General features: G+C 42.0%; 1 protein-coding gene across 11 annotated transcripts in view; it reads left to right on the top strand.

The window, feature by feature from the left end:
• FYN (FYN proto-oncogene, Src family tyrosine kinase) overlaps positions 1-22,604 on the top strand; it is a 206,617-nt gene that overhangs the window by 105,982 nt on the left and 78,031 nt on the right. For 2 of the 11 annotated variants that reach the window (XM_084889881.1, XM_084889886.1), the window contains exon 1: positions 2,408-2,499. The exons of 7 other annotated variants lie outside the window; for them this stretch is intronic. The gene's annotated coding sequence lies outside the window, so the exon portion shown is untranslated. Of the gene's footprint in view, positions 1-2,407; positions 2,500-4,142; positions 4,329-22,604 lie in introns of those variants that run through there. 2 more of the 11 variants (XM_084889880.1, XM_084889887.1) reach the window with 2 other exon arrangements.

Raw genomic sequence — 22,604 nt, 5'->3', positions numbered from 1 at the left:
TCAGTCAACAAGAAATAACCATAATGTCCCACAATCTTTCTCACAATTAACAGGACGGAAGTGTGGTGTCTCACTTTTCTGCAGTACAGAGGTTCTCACCCGCAGTGAACCTGCCACCTGGGGAGCGTTTACAGAACACCCAAGCCCTGTCCTTCCTCCTCCCCTTCAACCCACCCCAACACTGAGAGCACCCAGGGCCTCCCCAGCCCAGTACTGTTAACCCCATGTCATCGCTTCTTATTACTTCCTCAGAGGTCACATACTGCATTTTTCAAATAGAGTTCCTTTTTTTTTTTTCTTGATAAAGTCCAGTGACCTTTCATATTTTTTAACATTTTGTTGTTTTACTATGGAATTTCAAATTTATAGAAATTTAACGTTTATTATAGCATAATGGATCCCTCCCTCATTTCCCGCAATTATCCACATTCTGCCATTCTCCTTTCATCTGTATCTGGATTATTGTCACTATTATTTATTTATTTATTTATTTTTTTTTTTTTTTTACTAATTCAGATGTGTTTCATAGATTAGAAAGTGAGCTAGTTTATGAACTAAAAATTGGTTACCTGTTCCTACAGGTTCTCCCCCCACACACACACACGCACCTTACTCTTTTTACTCCTCACAGCACCCCTGTGCATCGTTACCCACATTTCATGACTTTGGAAGCTGAAGCTCCAAGAAATTACACACCTGCCTAAAGTCTCCCAGCTCAGAAGCACTCAAGCAGGGGTTCACACCCAGAGTTGTTTGAAAAGCATGCTTTCCCCCTAAGCTGCATTTTGGAAAAATATGTAGTTAAAACTTTTTACAGTATGGGTAGATGGATAGCGATGTGATAAAAGCAAATATGGTATAATGTTAACTAATGTTAGAAGTTAAGTGATAGTACATGGATGTTCAGTATAAAATTAGTAAAAGTTTATGTTTATGTTTGAAGTTTTTACCATAAAATGTTGGGAGGAACAAATTTTGTCTTAACCATCAAGAGGAGGACAAGACACATCAGCTGTTTCCAAACACCTATCCTGTTGGTACCTGTTTCAAAGAGACAGATTGGAGCTTTGGCTGAATTTTATTCTTAAAAATAGCAAGCCAGGGATAGAAATTGCTTGATGTACCCAATTAGCATTAACCAGCGATGTCTTAGAGAACTCAGAAAGCCAGGTGCAAAAGCAAAGCCTCTCCCAGGTGGCTCCTTCACTGTGGACAGCTCAGGAAGCCTGGCTATTGCCCTCCATGAAAGACCAGAACCAGACATAATAGTGAACAATTCTCTTTTCCAGTTCCGGCATCTTAGGTGGGATCCCTTTCTTTACCCAACAGAACATTTTGCATGCAAGCAGCTTGCATGTTGAAGTTCCTCCTGTTGGGCAAGGGCATAATCAGTTTTTTAAACACTATATCATGCACATAGAGCTTTCCACGCTATGCAGTGCAGACCCTGCTTTGATGGTGAGCTGGCCGGGTCAGGAGCAGCTGAGCAGTCTGCCGTGCTGGGTGGGGTACTGGTAGGAGGCGAAGACGCACCGTCCAGGGAATTCCTCGGTACATTTTGCTGCTGATGGTATAAGGAGTGCCTGGGTGGGCCCCTCTCCCACTCCTGTCGGAGCCCCATATGCCCAGCAGCCCACGAGTGGCTATCATTGCTATTACCCATCCCACCCTCCCATGCTTGGGGCCACATGCTTCTGGCCCAGGAAAAGCTCTGCCCCGAGCATTAGCTTGCTGTGGAGGAGAGAGCTGCTTAGGCACACGAAAGCTGCCTCTCCAGAATCTTCCAGGGTCCTCACAAACTGCAAAACTAAGGTCATACCAGAAAATCAACAAGTTTCCACTAATTTCCAAAACTCCTGTTGAATCTTGAGGTCCCTGTGACTCACTGGTGTATATACGGTTATGCTGTTCTTCTTTCACTATACTCTGAGCAAGAGTTTAAAGCTCTTAAGAAGTATCTACCTCTTGAGTTCACTACTCCATCGGCTTCATTCACCCTAAAGTGTTAGGCAGAACAGGCTAGAAGAGCAGGCTTTGTACCTAGACCTGGACCAGAATTCTAACCCCACCATTACTGGCTGTGACACTTGGGGACAGTTGCTGAATTTCTGTAAGGCCGGCTCATGTGATCATTGTAAGGTTTGAGTTCAGATAAAATGTCTGAAGTCCCCCAGCATAGTCTGGGGCCCCATAGCAAGTGCCACTAAGCTCTGGTTCCCTTTTCTGTCATCTGCATGGTATGTTGTAGGTGTGAGATGAGGGCTCATATCCATGCCTACAGCTGGTGGTGTGAACATGTCTTGTCTCTGGGCATCTGTGCACCACAGTTTTGTTTTGTTTTTTTGGACTGCCTGTTATCCAAGAAGCTGTGACTTTCTTAAAATTATACTGTCTTATTGCTCCTCAGGGTGCTTCCTCAGGAAGATCCTAAGCACGGGGCAGCCCGGAAAGGGTGAGGGCTGGGAGCCACCTGGAGTCCGAGGGATTGGTGAGCTTAAGGTAGGGAGGGTCCGGGAGAAATGATCATAATGAGGCCAGAATCAAAAGGCTGGCATTTCTAAAAACAAAGATTGCCACCTGGGACTTTTGCCAGGGGCGGGCCCCGAGGGAGACTGAGTTACACCACACTGAGGAGTGTGGGTGCCTGTGCTCCCAGTCACTTCCCCACAGGAAGCCTAATTGCAGCCTGGGCCCCTGTGACTCCCTCGGCTGCTGCGGACAGAGGGTAGACCGCTGCAGCATTCCGGCCCACGCCTGCTGCTGCCGCCTTCCCCAAGAATGGCTTCCGGTATTATTGCACGTGGTCTCAAAACCAGGGGAGGTTGTTTGCTCATTTTGGCATAGCAGACACTAAATCTGTTGCTCCATTTGCAGTTGAGCTTTGTTTGTGGACCTTCCATCCTTGTCTGCTGCAGCCATCCCAGCACTTGGGGAGCATTTCCTTTCTTCTCCGCAGCTGCCAGGAGCCCAGAGCTTCCTTTAAATGCAAGCAGATGGAAGCGAGCTGGAGTGTGGAGGCAATTAGAGGATTTCTTCCTCCGAGCAGTGTGGGTTTGCTCTCTTCGGGTGTAGCTGTTCTTGCTCATTTTATTTTCCATTTGGGTTTTGTCGGGCTGTCAGCTTTCCCTTCAGGGTGTACGTTGCTGCTGGTTGCAGGAGTGTGCAGGATGGGGTGACTTGGTTGATTATTGTTTGGAATGAAAGTTTTCACACCACTGTATGGCTGTGTTGTGATGATGGTGGTACTCATATCTGTAAAATATTCTGCAACTTTAAGAGTACTTTTACATACAGAACTGTCTCATGTGGTCTGGCATAGACTATATACAAAAGAGTTTTGAAGAAAAGAAGGTTCTACTCCCTCTACTGGAGTCTGAGTTTTTCCTTGTCTTTATATCATCTCTGGTCAAACCACAAAGGGAGAGCACTAGAATCAAAACTGTAGCCTTTTGCTTTGTTCCTTACTCGTCTCAGTCACTCAGTTTCATATTTTCCAAACACTGTATGAGCACACATAGTGAGATTCTCTGTTGACATTTAAATAATTGTAGCAGACGACCTTTGCCACAGGGAGTTAGCTTCCAGTCTAGTTGGGGACACTAGTTCTCCAACTGTGAGTTTAAGTTGCAGTGCTGAGCACACAGGTGCTCAAGAACTAGGAGGTGAATGAGTGGGTGACTAAATGAATGGATAGTGTTAACCATCAAAGTCCTGAAAAGCAAGGGGGGGAACTAGGGAGGAACTAAAAGGTGCATGGTCCTCTGTGGGAACAGGCCCAGGGGTGCAGCCCCCTTCGAGTGTCCGGGAGCCAGAAAGCAAGAGGCCTAGGCACCCTCGTGGATTGTCTGTGTTGATGATTTGCCATTCATTAGTGCAGCTAAATGAGAGCTGAAGATATGGAAGGGAACCATATGGATATGGGCTGAGAAGAGTGAGCAAGGAAAATGTCATTCTCTCTCGTAAGGATGGGATAAGCAGAAAGAGGGAGGGAAGGGAGCAGACAGGCTGACTGAAAGGGATAGATTACTTGTAAAGCTATTGTTGGGAAAGGTACCAGCAAACTCACCCCACCTTAAGAAGTCTGTTTCCTGGATTTGAGAACCTACTAGTACATTGCAACCCTGTACCAGGAGCTAAGAGAGGGCAAGGGGCAGAGTCAAAGAGATACAGAACTTGGCCCAACTCTTAGGAGACCCTGCCATGCCAAGGAAACACTGAAATAGTGTGGGAGCCTCACCCTCACATGATCAACCCCAGGGGAGAAGCCAAAGAACTGAGAGACAGGGAGAGTGATGTGAGCCTGAGGAGCAGAGGAAGGCTTCTGACAGGTAAGACTGGCTTGGGGCCTGGCACATGGATGAGATCTGGGAATTGTGTGGACATTTGTGGGGAGATATGTTCCATCCTGGACGAAGTTCATATTGGAGCCATGGGAAACTGATGGGGACCCTGGGTGAATTCTTGGAAGCCAGGCTGGAGAGCTGGAGAAAGTTGCCAATCAGAGAAGCGGCTTTATGAAGGTGACAAAGAGAATCTTTTGTTTATGCACAGAATTCTCATTAATTTCCTGCTACCTCAGGTGCTGGGCTGGGGGCTCTGCGCTGTCCCTTTGCTGGTGCTGTGAGAGTCAGCTCAGGGAACTAAAGGTCTCCTTGGGATGGGCACTGAACCTTTTCACTGTCTCCTGGGGCACTGATGTACTGAAGCCAAATGTTACTGCTGCAGTGGTCGAACAGGAGGAAGAATAAATAGAATAGCCTCCAGCAGGACTGTCAGTAGGACACTGTTTTCATTGATTGTTTTGGCTGCCATGAAACTGTACTTAGTGTTTTGGAGAGCTCCAGAAATTTGTGCTATATGAACTCTAGATATTCTCATCATGATGGACTCTTTAAAATAGTATCTGCATCAGTGCACACCCCCAGTATAGATTACTTAGAAGTGCAGAAAAGCACCAAGGACAAAACAAAAGTCACCTGTTATTCCATCACTCTGAGGTTATCACACATTAGTATATTGCTTAAGGTCCTTTTCTGATGTGAATTTGGAAGATTTAAAAATTATTTCAAATTGTACTTAATGTTTTATATCTTTTTGTTTTAACTTGACAGTATACCATGAACGTTTTTGGTGTCACTAAGTTTATTTTACAATATGATCTTAGCACTATATCCTATTTCACTATAGAAATGTACCATAATTTATGTAATCACTCAAACCAGTCTCCTATTTTTGCTCATTTTTGTTGTTTCTAGTTAGTTGGGTCTTACTAATAAACGTTTTTTAAAACAACATTATAATATAGTATTTTCAGATAATCTTATTTTTATTGAGTGAATTGCCCAGTCAGATCCAAATGAATATAGAAAGTTCTCCATGAAGTTTTATCTCATTTGTATTATCACTTCATTGAAAATGATAATTAATCAACCCTGAGTGGAAAAGAATTGTATGTGCCATAGTGTACTTCCCTAAGACTGTTAAGAACAGGGAGACCAAATGCCATGCTGATGGATGTATTAGAATACAGAATAATAATTTAGGGGTCTTAGTTGAATCTGGTAAATGTTATATTGTGCTTGATTGTAGGGAAATTTCAACAATCACAAAATATAAGTAGTTTTCAGTATTACCTTCATGTAGATGAAGAACCAATCATTCAGGAACTTTCTTAATCCTCTCTCTCTACCTGCCTCTTGACAATGTCTCCCTGTAAGACTCGGAATCCTTCCCGGTATGAGATGCATTTGGAGGGCCGGCTCCTGCTGACTTTATGAAAAGCTGAGCAGAAGCCGAGTTTGGTTTGCAAAGGCCTGGAACTTCCTGCTTGTGTTTCATTTCCAGTAAAATGGGTGATTCACCACAGTTCAAGGTAACCCCATCTACAGCATCTCAGTGGTTTTTTCAGTGAAAAAAAATTGGAGAAAAACAGAATAGAACCATAGAATCCTCTAAGTTTTCCATGAAATTAATTCCCTGCCTGTCAGAGTTTCATAACATCATTAGATTACTTGTTTTTCCTAGTAATTTTTATCATATGATTATCTGAGTTAGATATGTGTTGAAGAGGAAGAGATAAAGGTCAAGAAAAATAAGTACAGTGTTCTATTTTTTTAAATTTGTCTAACTGTTGCTGATGCATAGGAACTCAGTTTTTCATAATGAACTAAGACTTGGCAGTTTGTTAAAGCCTCCAATTCTTATAATTTATCTGTATTTTTCTTAGGTTTTCTGAATAACCAATCATATGCATAAGTCATTATGTTTTAGTTCTTCCTTTTCAATTTTTTATGTATTTATTTTTCTTGTCCTACCGCTCTGGCTAGGACCCACAATACAGTGTTAAAAGGAAGTAGGGAGAGCACACCCTCTTAGCTTGTTCCCAATTAAAAATGAAGGCTAGTAGCATTTCACCATTGAGTATGATGCCTGTATTGGGTTTTAGTACTTTTTACACTTTCCATTAGGTTAACAAAGTCCCCTTCTGATTCTAGTGTGCTACAAGTTCCTATTTTTTTAAAATCACAAGTAAGTGTTGAATTTTATTTAATGTTTTATCTGTGCCTATTAATAATATCATGGGGTTCTTTTTCTTTTAACCTGAGAGGTAATTACTATCATCAGTTTTCTAAAGTTTAAACCATTCTTTGCCTTATTGGTAAAAATCCAAATTAGCCATGAACTATTTTATGAACTGTTGGATTCAGTTTGCTGATTTTTTTTTTTTTTTTTTTTTTAGGATTTTTATGTTTGTATTTATATCTGAGATTGGACTATAATTTCCTTTTTCTTTTCCCCCTACTGCCTGTGTCTGATTTTGGTGCTAAGATTATATTAGTTCTTTCCCATTTTTTATCTCTGAAACTTGCCTCTTTTTACTCTAAAACCATCTGAACCAGATGTTATTGGTTTTGTTTTCTTTAAGATGAATCAATTTCTTTAATGGTTCTGAAAATACCCAGGTTTCTCTCTCATCTTGTTTCAGTAATAAGTGGTGTTTTTCTATGAGTTCTTCATTTCATTAAAATTTTCAAGCATGGCATGCAGTAGTTCATAATATGCTCCTATCTTTTAATCTCTAATAAAAATGTAGTTATGTTCTCTCTCTCATTCCCAATATCATTATTAGTACCTTCTTTGTGTTTTAATTGATCATTTTTTGATGATTTACCTATTTTATTGATCTTTCTAAATAAACAGTTTTTCCTTTGATAATCTTCTCTAGTGAATGTTTGTTTTATGATTTTATGAGTTACTAGAGGTCCAGTGCATGAAATTCATGCACTTGGTGGGGCTGGGGGGCCCTCAGCCTGGCCTGCGCCCTCTCACAGTCCAGGACCCCCTGGGGGATGACCACCTTCGAGGGGGGGCGGTATCAGGCCTAAGCTGGCAGTCAGATATCTCTCTTGCAGTCCGGGGCTCTCGCTGTCCAGGACCCCTCGCTCCTTGCAGCCTGCCTGCAGCAGAGGCTGGAGAGGCTCCCACCGCCGCCGCTGTGCTCACCAGCCGAGAGCCCAGCTTGTGACTAAGCTGCACTCCCTCCCCTGGGGGAGCACACTGACCACCAGGGCCAGCTCCTGCATTGAACATCTACCCCCTGGTGGTCAGTGCACATCATAGCAACCAGTTGTTCCACCATTCGGTTGATTTGCATATCAGGGTTTTATTATATAGGATTCCTCTTTATTACTTTCTTCTAATTTCATTGGATTTATTTTTGTTCACTTTCTCATTTCTTGAATTGGATACTCATTCATTTCATTTTTCTTTCTAGGGTAAGATTTAATTACAATTTTAGCAGCATCTGACAAGTTCTCATATGAAACATTTTTTATCATCACTCTGTTCTAAGAATATTATAATTATCATAATTATTTCTTCTTTGATTTATTAGTTATTAGCAGTGTGCTTTTATATTTCCAAATTAGTTCTTTAGTAATCATTTTTTGGAGTCTACCTTAAAAAAATCTGTTGTTGTCAGAGAATGTTGTTTGTGTGATATCAGTATCACAAAATTTATTGGTACTTGGTTCTTGGCCTTATATGTGATCAGTTTTTTAAAAACATTCCATGACTTTTTAAAATACATATTTTCTAATAGGGTCTGGGGGAAATAGAGTTCTAAGTATACCCATTGGATTAAATCTCTTGATTGTGTTGTTTAAATCTTTTATATGCTTATTAATCTTCTCACTATGTCACTTTGTCCTTATAATTCTAATGACTTGCTTTTATACCTGGTGAAATCCACTTTCCAGGAAGACTGTTGAAGATAGGCACTGCTGACTGGCTGGCAAAACGTGAATTCCTTCCTTCAGCTTCTAAGCAACCAGGAATCCAGTTTCTCTGAAGCCCTAGCCCCAAGGCTAACGTCTTCTGATAACCTTGCTGGCTTCAACACTATCGGCTATTTCATGGAAAAAGAAAAAACAATATCATAAAATCTTAGAGCTGATGTGCTTGAAGGAGCCTTAAAGTTCGTCTAGTTCAGTGGTTCTCAACCTTTCAAATGCCGCGACCCTTTAATACAGTTCCTCATGTTGTGGTAACCCCCAACCATAAAATTATTTTTGTTGCTACTTCATAACTGTAGTTTTGCTACTGTTGATGAATTGTAATGTAAATATCTGTTTTCTGATTATCTTAGGCTTTATAGCGGCGGTTCTTCACCTGTGGAGTCGCAAACCACAAGTTGAGAACCCCTAGCAGGGTCGCCTGAGACTATCGGAAAACACAGATATTTACATTACGATTCATAACAGTAGCAAAATTACAGTTATGAAGTAGCAATGAAAATAATTTTATGGTTAGGGGTCACCACAACATGAGGAACTGTATTAAAGCATCACAGCATTAGAATGGTTGAGAACCACTGGTCTAGTTCAACCAGTATCTGTAATATCTAAGTTCTGCAAGAATATCACTAGTGTCAAGATAGTTTCTATCATCTTTGGGAAGTTCTCATTATTAAAACAAATAATAATATCCTACACATAATACCCAACAAGTTTGTTGCTTTTTTTTTTTTTTAAAGACTGCTGAAAATGTCTTCTTCTCTACGATAAACAATTTCAGGTTTTGTATTAGGTTCCTCCCTCCAGTTCCCCCCTCATAATTCCAGGTCTTCTTAACATCCTGATGACTATTTTCTGGACAAGTTCTAGATTTTATGTAGTGACTTTCAAATTGCGCACACACACCTGTATATGTGTGTGGTGGGGGGGGGGGGTGTTTTAAGGAATATTTTATAGGATAATTATTAACAAAGCACCTCAAGAAAATATGTAATACTGAGGCTAAAATCCACTTATCCCATCATGTAACGATTTCCATCTCAAGGGAAGCCACTACAAATAAGAGACCATGACTCTGGCCTACTGTTCGTAATCATGTGCTCCCAGATCCACATGATCCTTTTCCTGAAGACCAATGGGACTCTGCACGAGAAAGAACAACACATAGCAACACATTTCCTGGGTTGTTTTTTAATCCAACTTCGCTTAGAAATTATGCTGTTTTGCTTTCTGTATTCCTAATAGGGAATAGGGGGAAGCTTGCCCTTCATTTGTGTTAGTTTTGAGAGTGTCAGAGTGCACAGTTTAAACACTGAAGGAAGGTAGTACTGTGCTTGCAGGGATTAAGTCATAGGCACTTCACCCCTTATCCTCATAATCCTCTCTACCCACCAAGAAAGCAAACCCCAGCTTGGGACCCAGAACTATTCAGACATTTGAATGGTCCTACCTTCAGACAGAGAGTACAGGTAATAGCTTAATATTGCTTAGCATTGTATTTAGTAAGAAATAGAGGGACAGCCCTTCGACCTGGTCTCTGTCTCTTGGTGCCTAAAATTGTATTATCATCGCTACTTAAAAACTCCAAAGTTCAAACTTGCTAAGAATGGGTGGGTGCAGCTTCTGCTTTGGCTGCTTCTTAACTGTGATCTGTTAGGCTCCCCAGCCCAACCTAACTGAGGGGTGACCCGAATGATGACCAGCAGAGCCTCTCTCCTTGGGTAAGCCAAGCCAGGTTTGTGAAGCAGCTTTACCCAACACGTTTATATCAAAAACATGCACGTGTTTCTGGAGCCCCAACTTAACTAAGGCCAGACCTGCTCTGTTTCAGTAAATACCACATTAGGCCACACTGGCTTTTAAGCAGCCAGGTTAAACAATTGACTCAAATTGAAATTACTTTCAGCTAACACCCCCTCCCCCAATCTTTCTCACGCATGCTGCTGCTAAACCACATGTCCCCCATCCTGTTCTTATGCAACAGATTTTTGTTCAGGTTCTTACATTTCCCTTCACTAATTTTATAATCTCATTTCTGGCCCATTATTCTAGTCCAGTGGTCGGCAAACTGCGGCTCACAAGCCACATGCGGCTCTTTGGCCCCTCGAGTGCGAGTCTATTTTGAAGAAGTGGCGTTAGAAGAAGTTTCAGTTTAAAAAATTTGGCTCTCAAAAGAAATTACAATCGTTGTACTGTTGATATTTGGCTCTGTTGACTAATGAGTTTGCCGACCACTGCTGTAGTCTATCAAGATACTTTGTCTTGAGATCATCTCTTACAATATTTCCTTTCCCTCCAAAAATTTGTTGAATCTAAACAGTTTAGCAAGCAAGTTTTCCATAATTTTAGCTAAGATGTTGGCGATATTGTTGAAGAACTCAGAACCTGTTTTATGTCCCTAGAGGTCACCTTCCAGGTAGACTTGGTCTCACTAGCCAGCCTCATGTAAATAATACTATTCACTCCATTGCCTTAGTATCCAGCCCACTTTTTCCTATCTTATTTCCAAAGGATTGTGAGAGGCCTTTTTGGGTGATACTTGCTGAAGTTCACAGAGAGCCACATTTTCCTAATCCCTATCACAATAGAAGGTGGGCTAACTCTCTCCTCTGAGACCACCCTATGTGAACCATCAGAGCAAATGCTGAAACACTGTTGTAGGGTTACCCCGATTTGTTTATTTTTCCCCCTCATCTAGCACTTTGACACTTTTTACATAAGATTTCTTTTTTTTTTTTTCATAAGACCAATTAATGTTGAGGTTACAAATACGAAAATAAGACTGAATTTCACCCAAAGCTATTTTTATCCCTGTTTTGTGGGCATTCGATTTAACAAATTCCCTCACTTATGCTATCTTAGCAAATACTAAAATATTAAAGATAAACTATGTCCCCAATCCAGTCTACCAATCAACAGCCTTGTCTATCCCTCCATCCCACCTTCTCCCTAAATCAAGATTCGTTAACACTGGCTTAGACTCTTCCTAGTGCGCCTCCCTCTTTCAGGTGCTGCTTCGGCTGAGCCATCCTGTGTAGAGCTACCAGATCAAGTCACTCTTGCTCAGAACTCTTCTGGGACTCCTGCCACACTTCAAATTAAGTCCAATACTCCTTCCTCCCCCCCCCCCCCCCCCCCCCCCCCCCCCCGCCCCTCTCTGCAGGCAATCAGCTCAGAGCATCCACCTTCCCATTTCTCAGACCCTGCGCCACCTAGTGGATTCATCATTCTTCCCTAAATGTCTCCCAGGTCTTCCTGATGCCCATCTGTGTCCCCAGTGTTCCTGAGGACAGGAGTGTCCCAATGCATTTCTAGATTTAGGAATCTTGCTCCTCTCTCAAGCGATAAACTAAATGCTTTCCCTCAGTGAAGCCTTAACTGATCCCTCTATTGGAAGATATTTCTTCCACCACTAAGCTCCCGTTAGCACTATGTAACTTCAAAGTGACAGATGTCTTGTGTAAAATTATTTATGTACTTGTATCTAAAGCTGTTCTGGTGCTGGAACAATAGCTTATTCACCTTATTAGCTCACCATGGGCCAGGCACCTAATAGTCAGGTGGATAGATGCTGGCTGACTGGTATTGACACTCAACAGAGGATAATTTACCAAGATCACAAAATTTTGACTAATCCTATGCAAATTGAACATCTCACTGTCACAAAGATGGTTGTGCCCACAACGGAGGCCAAGCTACCACAACAAGCAGGGACCCGAGGCTGCGTGGCGCTGGGCCAGACCAGGGGACCTGAGCTTGCACCACCATCCCCCCCCTCCACACCTGCCCCAGTCAGGCTTGACAGGGGACCTCTGGGCTCAACCCTGCCCCTGGCGCCAGGCTGGCACCTCACCTGGGCCCCCCAGCCTGACTCTGGGCATCCCGGAGTCAGGCTGGGGGACCTCAGGCCACGCCCTTCCCAGCGGGGCTTGATGGGTGACCTCAGGCTGCTTCCCCCACCCTCTGGGCCAGGAAACCTCAGGCCGCACCCCCCATCCCAGCGCCTGGGAACCTGAGGCTGCGCCCCCCTGCCCGGCAGGGCTTGATGGGGGATCTGGGACCACATCCCTCACCCAACGGGGCTTGACAGGGGACCTCAAGGCATGCCCCCTGCCCAGTAGGGCTTGACGGGTGGGGCCAGCTGGGTCTGGGTCTTGCACAATTTTGAGGCCCTGCGGGTAGGTGGCACTTGACTCTGGGTCCCGTGGTGCGCCCCAGAAGATTTTCATATACATTTTACTAGTTTTCTTTCATCTCTGACACTTTTATTATAGAGAAAGGGCAAATAGCATATTAAAATATTTCCTCTTATTAATCCCCTTTTAATGTGCATGAATTTAATGTGCACCAGGCCACTAGTAGAATTAATAATAGAGTCAGTTTCGAAAGTCACTAATAAAGTATTTGTCCAACACTGTACCATATTCTATTCCATAGTTTTGCTTTGAGCTTTATGTAGAAGTATTGGTAATAAATATCCAGTTTTAAGAATTAAAACAAAAGTCTCATATTTGATTGTTTGCTACATTAAAAATGCATTATCCTTTGGTTTTACATGCCTAGGAATATAAATTTGGGGAGAAGGTATAATGAACTTTTCCTACCACAGTCTTCAAGCTTCGGAAGTCATTTGAAAGGACACACCACCACTTGGGAACATTTGTCCCACACAATTTAAAACACTTGCAAGTACATTGAAAACTTTGCTCTTCAAACCTAAAAAACTCAATTCTCTTCATAGACGAGGACGCTTGGGTTGTGCTGTGTGAGCAGGGTTTTGTTTGGTAGGTTGGTTGGGTTTTTTTGTTCTGTTTATTTTAAGTGAAGGGTTGGCTAGGAATCTGATGTTAAAAATAGAGATGAAGGCCCGGGATGAAATGGTTACCCCACCTAAAGATTGGTGGTTCTGGCTTTCTCAGGCGTGATGTTGTCTACCTGAGCGAGGGCTGACTTATCTCATTTAAATCTGAAAGGGAGCCCACATCCTTCCTGCTACCATGTAAAGATGCTGAAAGGAATTCACAGAGAAAACAGTTGCGCTGATGTGTTATGTTTCCCAGACGTCCTATCCCTGTGCCCCGAAAACAGTGCAATAACTGGGAATGAGGTTGAACAAAGAAATAAGAGTATGAAATGCTCAGGAAAAGCCAGCCAGAAGCTATTCTTTATTATTAGCTTCTCTTGGTGTTTGTTTGTTTTCAAATGTGGTTCTGTAGGTAGTGGAAAGGGGAAAGAAATGCAGGGTCATTTTTTTCCTTTTTCAAGTCAAATTATTATCTTGCACAGTAGCCCCACAGCGACTTGCTCTCGATCATGGGTTGACCAACTTCTACACCACCAATTTCAAAAGCGAAGGAGGCCAATCTAACCCTTTCCTTGTTCTGTGATGTTGGAGCCCTCTCCTGCTTATTTCTTTTTAATCCTCACCTGAGAACATGCTGAGAGACAGAGACAGAGAAAGAGAGAAAGATCATGCCCTGACTGGGAATTGAACTGGCAACCCTTCAGTGCACAGGACGACACTCAACCAACTGAGCCACTCTAGCTGGGCCTTTCTTGCTTAAAAAAAAAGTTTCCCCAAAGTATGGGATATCTGAATCATCACAAGTCATTTGTTTCGGCAATTCAGTCATAATTTCCAACTCACCTTCAATATTAGTACAAAAACAAAAATGACCTAAATTCTGTTGGCATGATATAGATAGGTTGGCTAGAAAAGAAAGGAGGGAAGAAGGAAAGAGAAGGGAAGAGCCTGCATGTCTAGCATTTCTTTTCTTACCCAGTATTTCTTGGGTTATTTCTAGTGCAGACAAGGCTTATCAGTATTAGTGACATAGTCATGTTACAGAAAGTCACAATTGAAGGAATTCAGAGCCTTGGGACTAAAAGCAGTGACGGCTTCAAAATGAACAAGTATATTAGTAGCAGTTGAACACTGTCACTGCATGGTCAGAAGTTAGAGATGTCAGATTAAAATTAGAAATAACAGGGAAATTCTACAAAAATGGGGATATAAAACATGAGATTCTTTCCAGGGGAGATCATGCAATATTTCTGGAGGTCTTACAATAAGCAAGATTATCATCCTACAGTATAGGAATTATGCACTACACTTTCTAAATTCCACATTTGTTTCCACCCATAGATTTTGAGCATACATTTACTTCAAATATTTATGGTGTCATGAATGCTATTTATCTTTTATTATACTGAAACTTTACCCTGTTAGTTATAATTGAGCTACCAATTGACATTTTCTACCCTTTAAGGAAAACCTTTAGAAACATAAAGTTTTGCCTGGGAGATTCAAAATAACTTCCAGCAGATAATTAGATGCTTTGAAAATAACTAGAAACAGGGTAGAACCTGAACTAAAAGAATAACTGGTTCTGTTTCCACCCCCTCCCTCAAGGATATTTTAGAACCTTCTTATTAAGTATTTGTTGGGGGTTTTTTTTAGAAGATCTTAAGTTTTTTCATGTGAGAAGTATAATCTTATCGAGATAAAACCTACTTATCTGGGTGCACAAAGCAAATGGAGTCATCCTTTCTTTGGGGAGCCCAATCTGTATATCATAAACACGATTATTATTGCTGTTAAATTTTAGCCGTTTCTCCAGAAAGACTTAATCAAAAGTGCCTCACCTGTGAGAGATCAGCAGGCAACATTTGGGGCTGCAAATATCCAGCAAATACAGGGTGATTTTTCGTTCACCTTCACCCATGAGTTACCAGCCCCCGGGATTTTGCCACAGACTCAGTATGTTAGTGCTAGAAGAAATAGTCATGATTATCTGGATTGCTCATATGGAGACTCGGCGCAGGGAGAATGAGTGGCTTACCTGAGTTCACCAGTGGGTCAGCGCAGAAGAGCAGTGGGCATGGCTGCTTCCTGTTAAACATTTTATTCACCTCTCAGGGAACATGTGTTACAAGACAGTTTACCACTTTTGATTAAATGCCCCAAACCATTAACTTGGGTTAATCTTTTCGGTTATTAAATATCTATGCCAGTGCTGCCCATAAACATATAATACAAACCATAGTTGCAGACAACAGGTTTTTTTTTATTACTTTTTTAACATTCACTCAATAGCCACATTTTTTAAAAAGAGAAAGAAACAGATGGAAGTAATTTTAATCATATATTTTATTTAAAACAATATATCCAAAACATTCTTATTTCAACATGCAGCCAATATCGTAAAAGTTATTAATGAGATATTTCACATACTTTTCTTCATTCCGTGTCTTTGAAGTGTGGTTATGTATTTTACGCTTGTGTCGCATCTCATGTGGTTAGTGCTACATAGCATACTGAACAGCTGAACAGGCCCAGGTTTGCCCAAACCACAGGCCCCCCTCGCCCTTGACATTGTAAATCACTCTGTGTCTAGTTCACATTTCTTTTAACTTTTGCTCTCGATAGGCCATGCTAGTCTCCTGAAAACCCAGAGAGGGGTAAACAAGCATGAACTGCTGTCAAATGAGTGTATCTATTGAAAATGTGGCCCAACCCTTGCCATGGTAGTGTTGCTGTGTGATATATTACTCCTGCCTTCCTCGAATTCCATGAGGTTCCATACTTCCTTAATGTCAAAGTTCCCTTAGCAGCTGCAGCTGTTTCCTGTGGATATGTTCTACATGGCTTTTCTTTAAGAGATGTCTTGTACTGTGACTGCTGCTCAGAATGAATATACTCCAAAGCCTGTATCCTAAGTCAGTCTCATTAACAAACGTCTAAGAAATAATTGTTCAACTTCAGCTGTAGCTTTCAACAGTTCATCTCTCACTTTGACCTAATTACAAAATTTAATATTAAAGTATGTGAGGAGGGAGATCAAAAGAGAGGATATTTCACTTTCTGTTCATGCATCATCTTTCTTATCTTCCAACTCCCACCTCCAACCCAGCTAGCCAAAGGCAGCACGTGGAATTGTAATGAATAACTGTAAAAGCTGAGGCTGTGTTTTATTTTCCTTATCATTCAAACAGAAATAATAATAGTGCCAACCCCGAAGGATCTGTGAGGATGAAGCATAAAACATAGTATGTGACACATAGTTAGTGCTCAACAAAAATGATAGCTGTTTTTATTATTTACTTTGCAATTCCTTCAGAAAAGGGGGATGGGCAACAGAGAGAGCAAATAGGTGTATCTATTCTGAAAAAGGAAGCTGGCCAGTGGTTTGTTGTTTTTTTAGGACCTTATCCTTGTGATTCTTGGAACCAAACCAGGCTCCACCCAGAGCTGAGCGCTTTTTGATTGCAGAGTGTCTTCAGCAGGATTGTTCGAACCAACCTCACTTCCAATGATAACTGAATGTTGGAGCCAAAATGACTAGCTCCTGCAGCGTAACACTAGTAACAATGGCAGAGGGAGGAGCTGACCCAGATAGTGTGTTTCAAGTCCTCGGAGTGCGTTCTTACATGATTTTCATGGGGAATTGTGACAGCTGAACTGGAGAAGGCAGAAGAAGTGTTTTGGGTGTCATTTGGGATGCTTCTTTAAACAGGTCCATGGGGTGAGGGGAAATATTTTTTTGAATATAAGACTTTCAAGATAACCCCCTTCTTCCCTTGCCTTTTGCCTTTTGGCTCTGCTGCCCAGTAAAGCCTTTTAGCTGGAGTTCATTGTCTCCCGGAGACTTCCAGGTGTCACTTTCTGGTTGAGCACAACTGAAGTCATGCCGGGTAGTGACTTGGCACTCATGACGTAAGTGCAGTTCTGCTCCTGAAAACTGGTGAGCTCTTACAATATGTTTGCACCGCTTTCTTTCTCTCAGCTCCCTCGGTCTGCTGTAAGAGTAAAACATTGACATTTTGGTGGGAAAACAATATCGAATCCTGGGCCTGTGGGCTCATTTTTAATTCCTCAAAGAATATTGTAGCTATCTAAATTATTTGTCTAACCATTCATCCTGAGTACCTGCATTCTCCATAAGTTGGCTTCTCTCTTTTGGGAACCATTTTTCATCTGCTCCTGTGAGCCAGACGTGACACTAAGATAATTCTAAGGATGGTCTCTTTCTTGGTTTGCCAGTTTGCCTGAAGTGTTAGGCCCTGTTGCTGTGGGAAGGTTCAGAAGATGAAGCCCACGTATAAAGTCACTGCCTGCCTCACGGAGAACAGTCGGCCCCTTCACCTGACCTGCACACTCCCTGCCTTTTCTTTTCTGTTGGCCTGGGATAGCAGTTGCATATTTTAGCAAAAGAGAGAGCCATTAAAAACAGACCAAATAGCGTTATTTTTTATACCGTGGAATACTGCTTAGCAAAAAAACTACTATAATGAATAAAGCAATAAAACCTATTCTACTCAGCAATCATGAGCTATTGAAATGTACATTATCGTGGACAAATAAAAAATAAGTAGACTCAAAGAATATGATTACATTTATAGAAAGTCCTGGATCAGACAACTTATATGTGGTGGTCGAAGTCACCACTGTGGTCGCCCTGTGAAATGTTCTCTTGGCTTACACAGGTGTAGACATTTGTCAGGACTTACTGAGCTGTAACTTAACATCTACACATGGAACTTCATGGGAATTACACCTAAGCTTAAGAAAATGAACTACAAAGAAAGAGGGGAGGTACTGAAAAATGCGTAATACTTACTCAACTTCCCCAAATTATTAGAAAAAATTTTTTTTTCTGAGGTATTTTTTTCAAAGCTGGCTACCAGCTCTTTTTGCACCCAGGTGCATAGTGGGACAGAGTTTCCTGTTTCTTTTGGACACAGTCCACCAACGGCCAGCCACACTTAGAAGATGGAATAGTACTACTTCCTTTCCACAGAGATTGTCCTAGATTATATGGGAAATCAATCTTTGGTAAGTTGTGCAACACAAATTTGTAACTTGTAGAATATTTTTTGGAAAGCCTATAGTCACTCCCTAATTTATGGTTGATTGTGTTAATTTGGAATTTGCAAAGATGACAAAAAGAACCAGGACTTTTTTTGTGTTGTGTTGTGAAATGTAAATGTTAACATTAAATTTTCAATCAGTTACTCAGACCCTCGACCTTTCACTCCAGTCCATCCTTCCTACTGTTTATTAATCTTTCTGAAATACAAATCTGTTGTGTAACTCTGCTCAGAGGCCTTGGTGACCTGCTTCCTCTTTCACATTTAGGCCCCTGCCTAACTTTCTGCTTGTCCACCTACACACTTTTGGCATTTGTCACACCAAAGCAGGCTGCATCCTGGAATGCTCCTTCCTGAATCTGTGCCTCACGAAGCTGCTCCTCAGTTTAGGGAGCACTTGGCCCACCCCAATTCCTTCACCACCCTCCCCGCAGTCCCAGCCAGGATGCGCATCCTGGGAACCTGTCCCAGCTTCCTCTAGATGGAGTGACCCACACATGCCTGAGCTCCTCAGAGGCCCACATCTTATTTATTCCGGAGAGCACACTAGTCACATGGAACACAACAAATCCTTTCCATGACCGCCTTCTCCCGTTGGCTGTACATTCTTCAGCTACAGGGAGGGCATTTTGCATCTTTGTGTTTGGTGCACACTGCTGGATACATAGTATTGGTCCATAACGGGTGGGTGGAGGGGTGGGTGGATTCATTCATTTGTTCATTCATTCTACACTGCAGTAGCCTTCTTTGAGGGGCTTCTGAAAGGATACAGATAAGAACCAGAATGTTCTGGGAGCCTAGCAAAAGCAGACTTTCTGGGACAATGTCGCCATGTTCTGGTCCTGTTCTCTTTGCTTTCTTTGTCCAAGTGGGAGCCAGAACCTGACAATGCTCTCTTCCTGGGTTGCACTCTCTACCTCTCCTTTTCTGCAAGAAAGAATTCCTACCCAGTTCTGAGAAAGAAACGCAGAACATACCACTAATAATGTACACCAGGACAGGAAAAGAGTGCAAGACATAATACAAACAGCACCTACCAATAAGTTAGCTTTTTTACATTTCCTCAGTGCCTTCACGCATACCTCTTTGTTTTATCGTCACAGGAATCCCGTGAATTAATCAGGGAAGGGATAATTGTCCCTGCAGGCAAATAAGAAAACTGAGGTGAAATAAAGGCCAGATGATTTGCCCAAAGTCACACGTCTGGTTAGCGATAATGCCGAGACCAGAATAGAAACCCATGTGCTCCCACCAGCCTGGGAGATTGTTCAAAAGTACGAGTTCCCAGGAAAGATCAAATAATTGCTGGAAAAGCACTTCCGATCTCCAAGGAAAACAGATCTTTCCAGCTGAGTGCCCTCCCTAAGGCCTGAAGAGCATTATCTGCCAAGTAGCTACTCCTTTGTCTTCAATATAAACTACCCCAGGCTGAAGGCCACTGGGAAATCTGTGAGAATCAGGAGCGCCACACACTGCCAGTATATATTATAGAAACCTTCGGAATAGGTAACTGTCCATTCAGACAGAAATTAGAGAATGTTTTTTCTTAAATCCTTGCCAAGACACAGGTGTGGGCACTAATGCAGATATTAAGCTTTGTTGCCCGTGTGTGCATGCGTGTGTGTGTGTGTGTGTGTGTGTGTGTGTGTGTGAGAGAGAGAGAGAGAGAGAGAGAGAGAGAGAGAGAGAGAGAGAGAGCTGTTTCTGCTAGGCCAGTGCAATATTTAAAAGCAAACGTAACAGTAGGATAACGGCTGCTGAACCTGCATTTGCAACTGCAGCTGCATCATTCCTCTGGGGAAGGCAAGATGGCTGTTCTCCAACTCTTCATAAAGGGCAAGCATCGGGAACAAAAAGAGCTGCTCACATTTAATACTACAAGGTCCAACCTCGTGTCCCGCGTTAGATGCCTAGCTCAGAAGCTGACTGCAGAGACAGCTCTTCAGCCTTGAGACCCAGGATTCATTCCACAAGATCCTTCAGACCTTCTTTTTCCTATAACAAATAACATCCTGTGCATTTTAATTGGTGGTAAAAGAGCCAGATCTTCTCAGACATTAGCAAATGAGAGGCTGTGAATTTGGTCCGCCTTACTGAAACTCTGTCCCACACAGAGAAGGCCACAGTCATTTCCAACCTTAAACATGCTCTTGATTGTGTTTAGAGCAAATTTTAACTGCTCTCAGGTACCCATCTCTGGGAATCTTGTGTCTCTTTATGATGTCTAGTTTGCCCTGTTCCCTCTTGACAACTTATCTTTCTTCGGAAGTCTCCACTGGCAAGCTTTGCTAGCCAAAATGTAGGAATGTCACTGGTCACGGCAAGAACATGAGCTTCTGAGAGAGATACTAAAGGACCCTTGGAGAGAACATGGGAAGGGACTAATCATGTGAGCTGTCTTGGTTTGAACCCTTGATTTATAGCCAGAATTACACAGAAAGTATTTCCTTTTATTTTCGTGCAAAACCTCTTGATGCAGCTGCTTCAGGAATCTGGAATAAAACATGGGGGAAATCATGGCATTGAATAAGAAATAAGAGAGACAGGTAAAGAAAACCACATTTTTAGTTGTTGTTCCTGAAATAACTCACTAATTTTTAACCTTGTTCTTGATTTGAAATTCCGATCAAAACTGTGATGTTAAAGAACGCCATCCAGCCCCTTTCAACCTCAGTGTTTACGGAGCTTTCCCAGACTTGGATCGCATGTGACCATGATGTGTCATGAGTTACAAATTGTAAGTCATTAATTGTGTGGACGTTTGTGGGTGTGGTGACCTTGTCACCAAGACTTCCTTGTCCCCTGTTAATTTCCTCCTCAATTAAATAGAAAAAGAAGCAATAAGTAGTTTCTAGGTTATTTTTGACTTGAAGTGGTAACACATTCCGATATTTACATTTGCCTTTTGGCCATTGAATTTAAATTTAGTTCCTCAAATAGTGGGACCATTCTGTTCAGCTACTAAGTCTGTTGGCTTCTTTTTCCACAGAGCATGTGTGATTCTCCCCTTTGTCAAAGGTTGAGATTGATAAATTCTTTCTTCTTTAAAAAACATTTTTTTATTTATTTTAAAATATATTTTTATTGATTTCAGAGAGGAAGGGAGAGGGAGAGATAGATAAAAACATCAATGATGAGAGAGAATCATTGACTGGCTGCTTCCTGCACATCCCCCATTGGGGATCGAGCCCACAACCTGGGCATGTGCCAAACCATGACCTCCTGGTTCATAGGTTGATGCTCAACCACTGAGCCATGCCGGCCAGGTGATAAATTCTCTCTTTTTCACTTTTTTCACAGATGGTTTGCAGTAAGCCAGGCATTGACGTAAGTCATCTTTATACCCTGGGATTCTGGGGTTGGAAATTGCTGAATATCGTGTAAATGAATAAACCCTGGCGTCAGACCCAGAGAAACGGTTGGATGTTAATATTGGTGTATACACCTTCCATACCTTTGGGAATGTGGCATCATATTAATATTTCCTGGGGGTGTTTGTTTCTGTGTTGGACTTGTTGATTTGCCACTCGGAATGCCAGATTTTGTTTTGTTCTGAAGGTTAGAGAATGAGCATGGACTTGAAATCTGATTCCATCCTTTCTAGCTGTTTGCTCTTAGATAAATTCCTTTCTCCGAGTTTAGGTTTTATCCAGTAAAACGGGTTAAACAAACTGTAGGTCACCTCGCACAATGCCTGGTGTAGAGAAGATTCTCAAATCATTTATCCCCGAGCCCCTTTCCTTCTGGGAGGAACTTCTGCCAGAGGGCCTAAAAGGTACAGTTTTCCATGAATCCTTCAGTTGAAGGTATTGTTTTCATTACTACCATTCCTGCAAAAAGAGTAAGCCCTCCCTAAGGGAGCCATGAGAAGCAATGTGACATAGCCTCATGGTGTTTAAAGAGTGACTCCAAACCAGCAACATTAGAATCATCCAGGAACCTGTCGAGGTGCCGGCTCTCATACCCTGCCCTGCCCCTCTGACTCGGAGATTCTGGATGTGAGGCCCAGCAGCCTGTGTATCCACATGCCTTCTGGATGACGCTCACGTGTGTGCAGTTTGAGAACCACCGATGTAGTGAAAGGAACACTGGATAGCTTTCAAGTGTTCGGCAATCATTTCTCCATGCTGGGCCTGGGCCTCCTCATCTCTGAAATTAGAGGTGGGATTGAACCCAACCTCCTCTAAGATCTTTTCCAATTCTGACATCTCATGGTTCTGGTCTCAATCACACTGTGCCAACATTCCTTAGTGACCATACTCTGAAAAGTAGACAGAGGGAAAACAACTTTGTTTTCATTATTTTAGAGGTAGTACATTATCTTAGAACATGAAAATAAGCAAAATGAGGAAACTTAGAAACATCCATAATTTCATATTTGAAGATATTCCTTTGTGCGTGCTATTTCATTTATTTCTCTTTTTACGTGAATGCACACAT

Source organism: Pipistrellus hanaki (genome assembly GCF_964339955.1).
Source record: "Pipistrellus hanaki genome assembly, chromosome: 7".
In the NCBI taxonomy this organism is placed as follows: Eukaryota; Metazoa; Chordata; class Mammalia; order Chiroptera; family Vespertilionidae; genus Pipistrellus; species Pipistrellus hanaki.
Note: the sequence above shows the minus strand (reverse complement) of the source record. Positions and strands in the feature narration are given on the sequence as shown.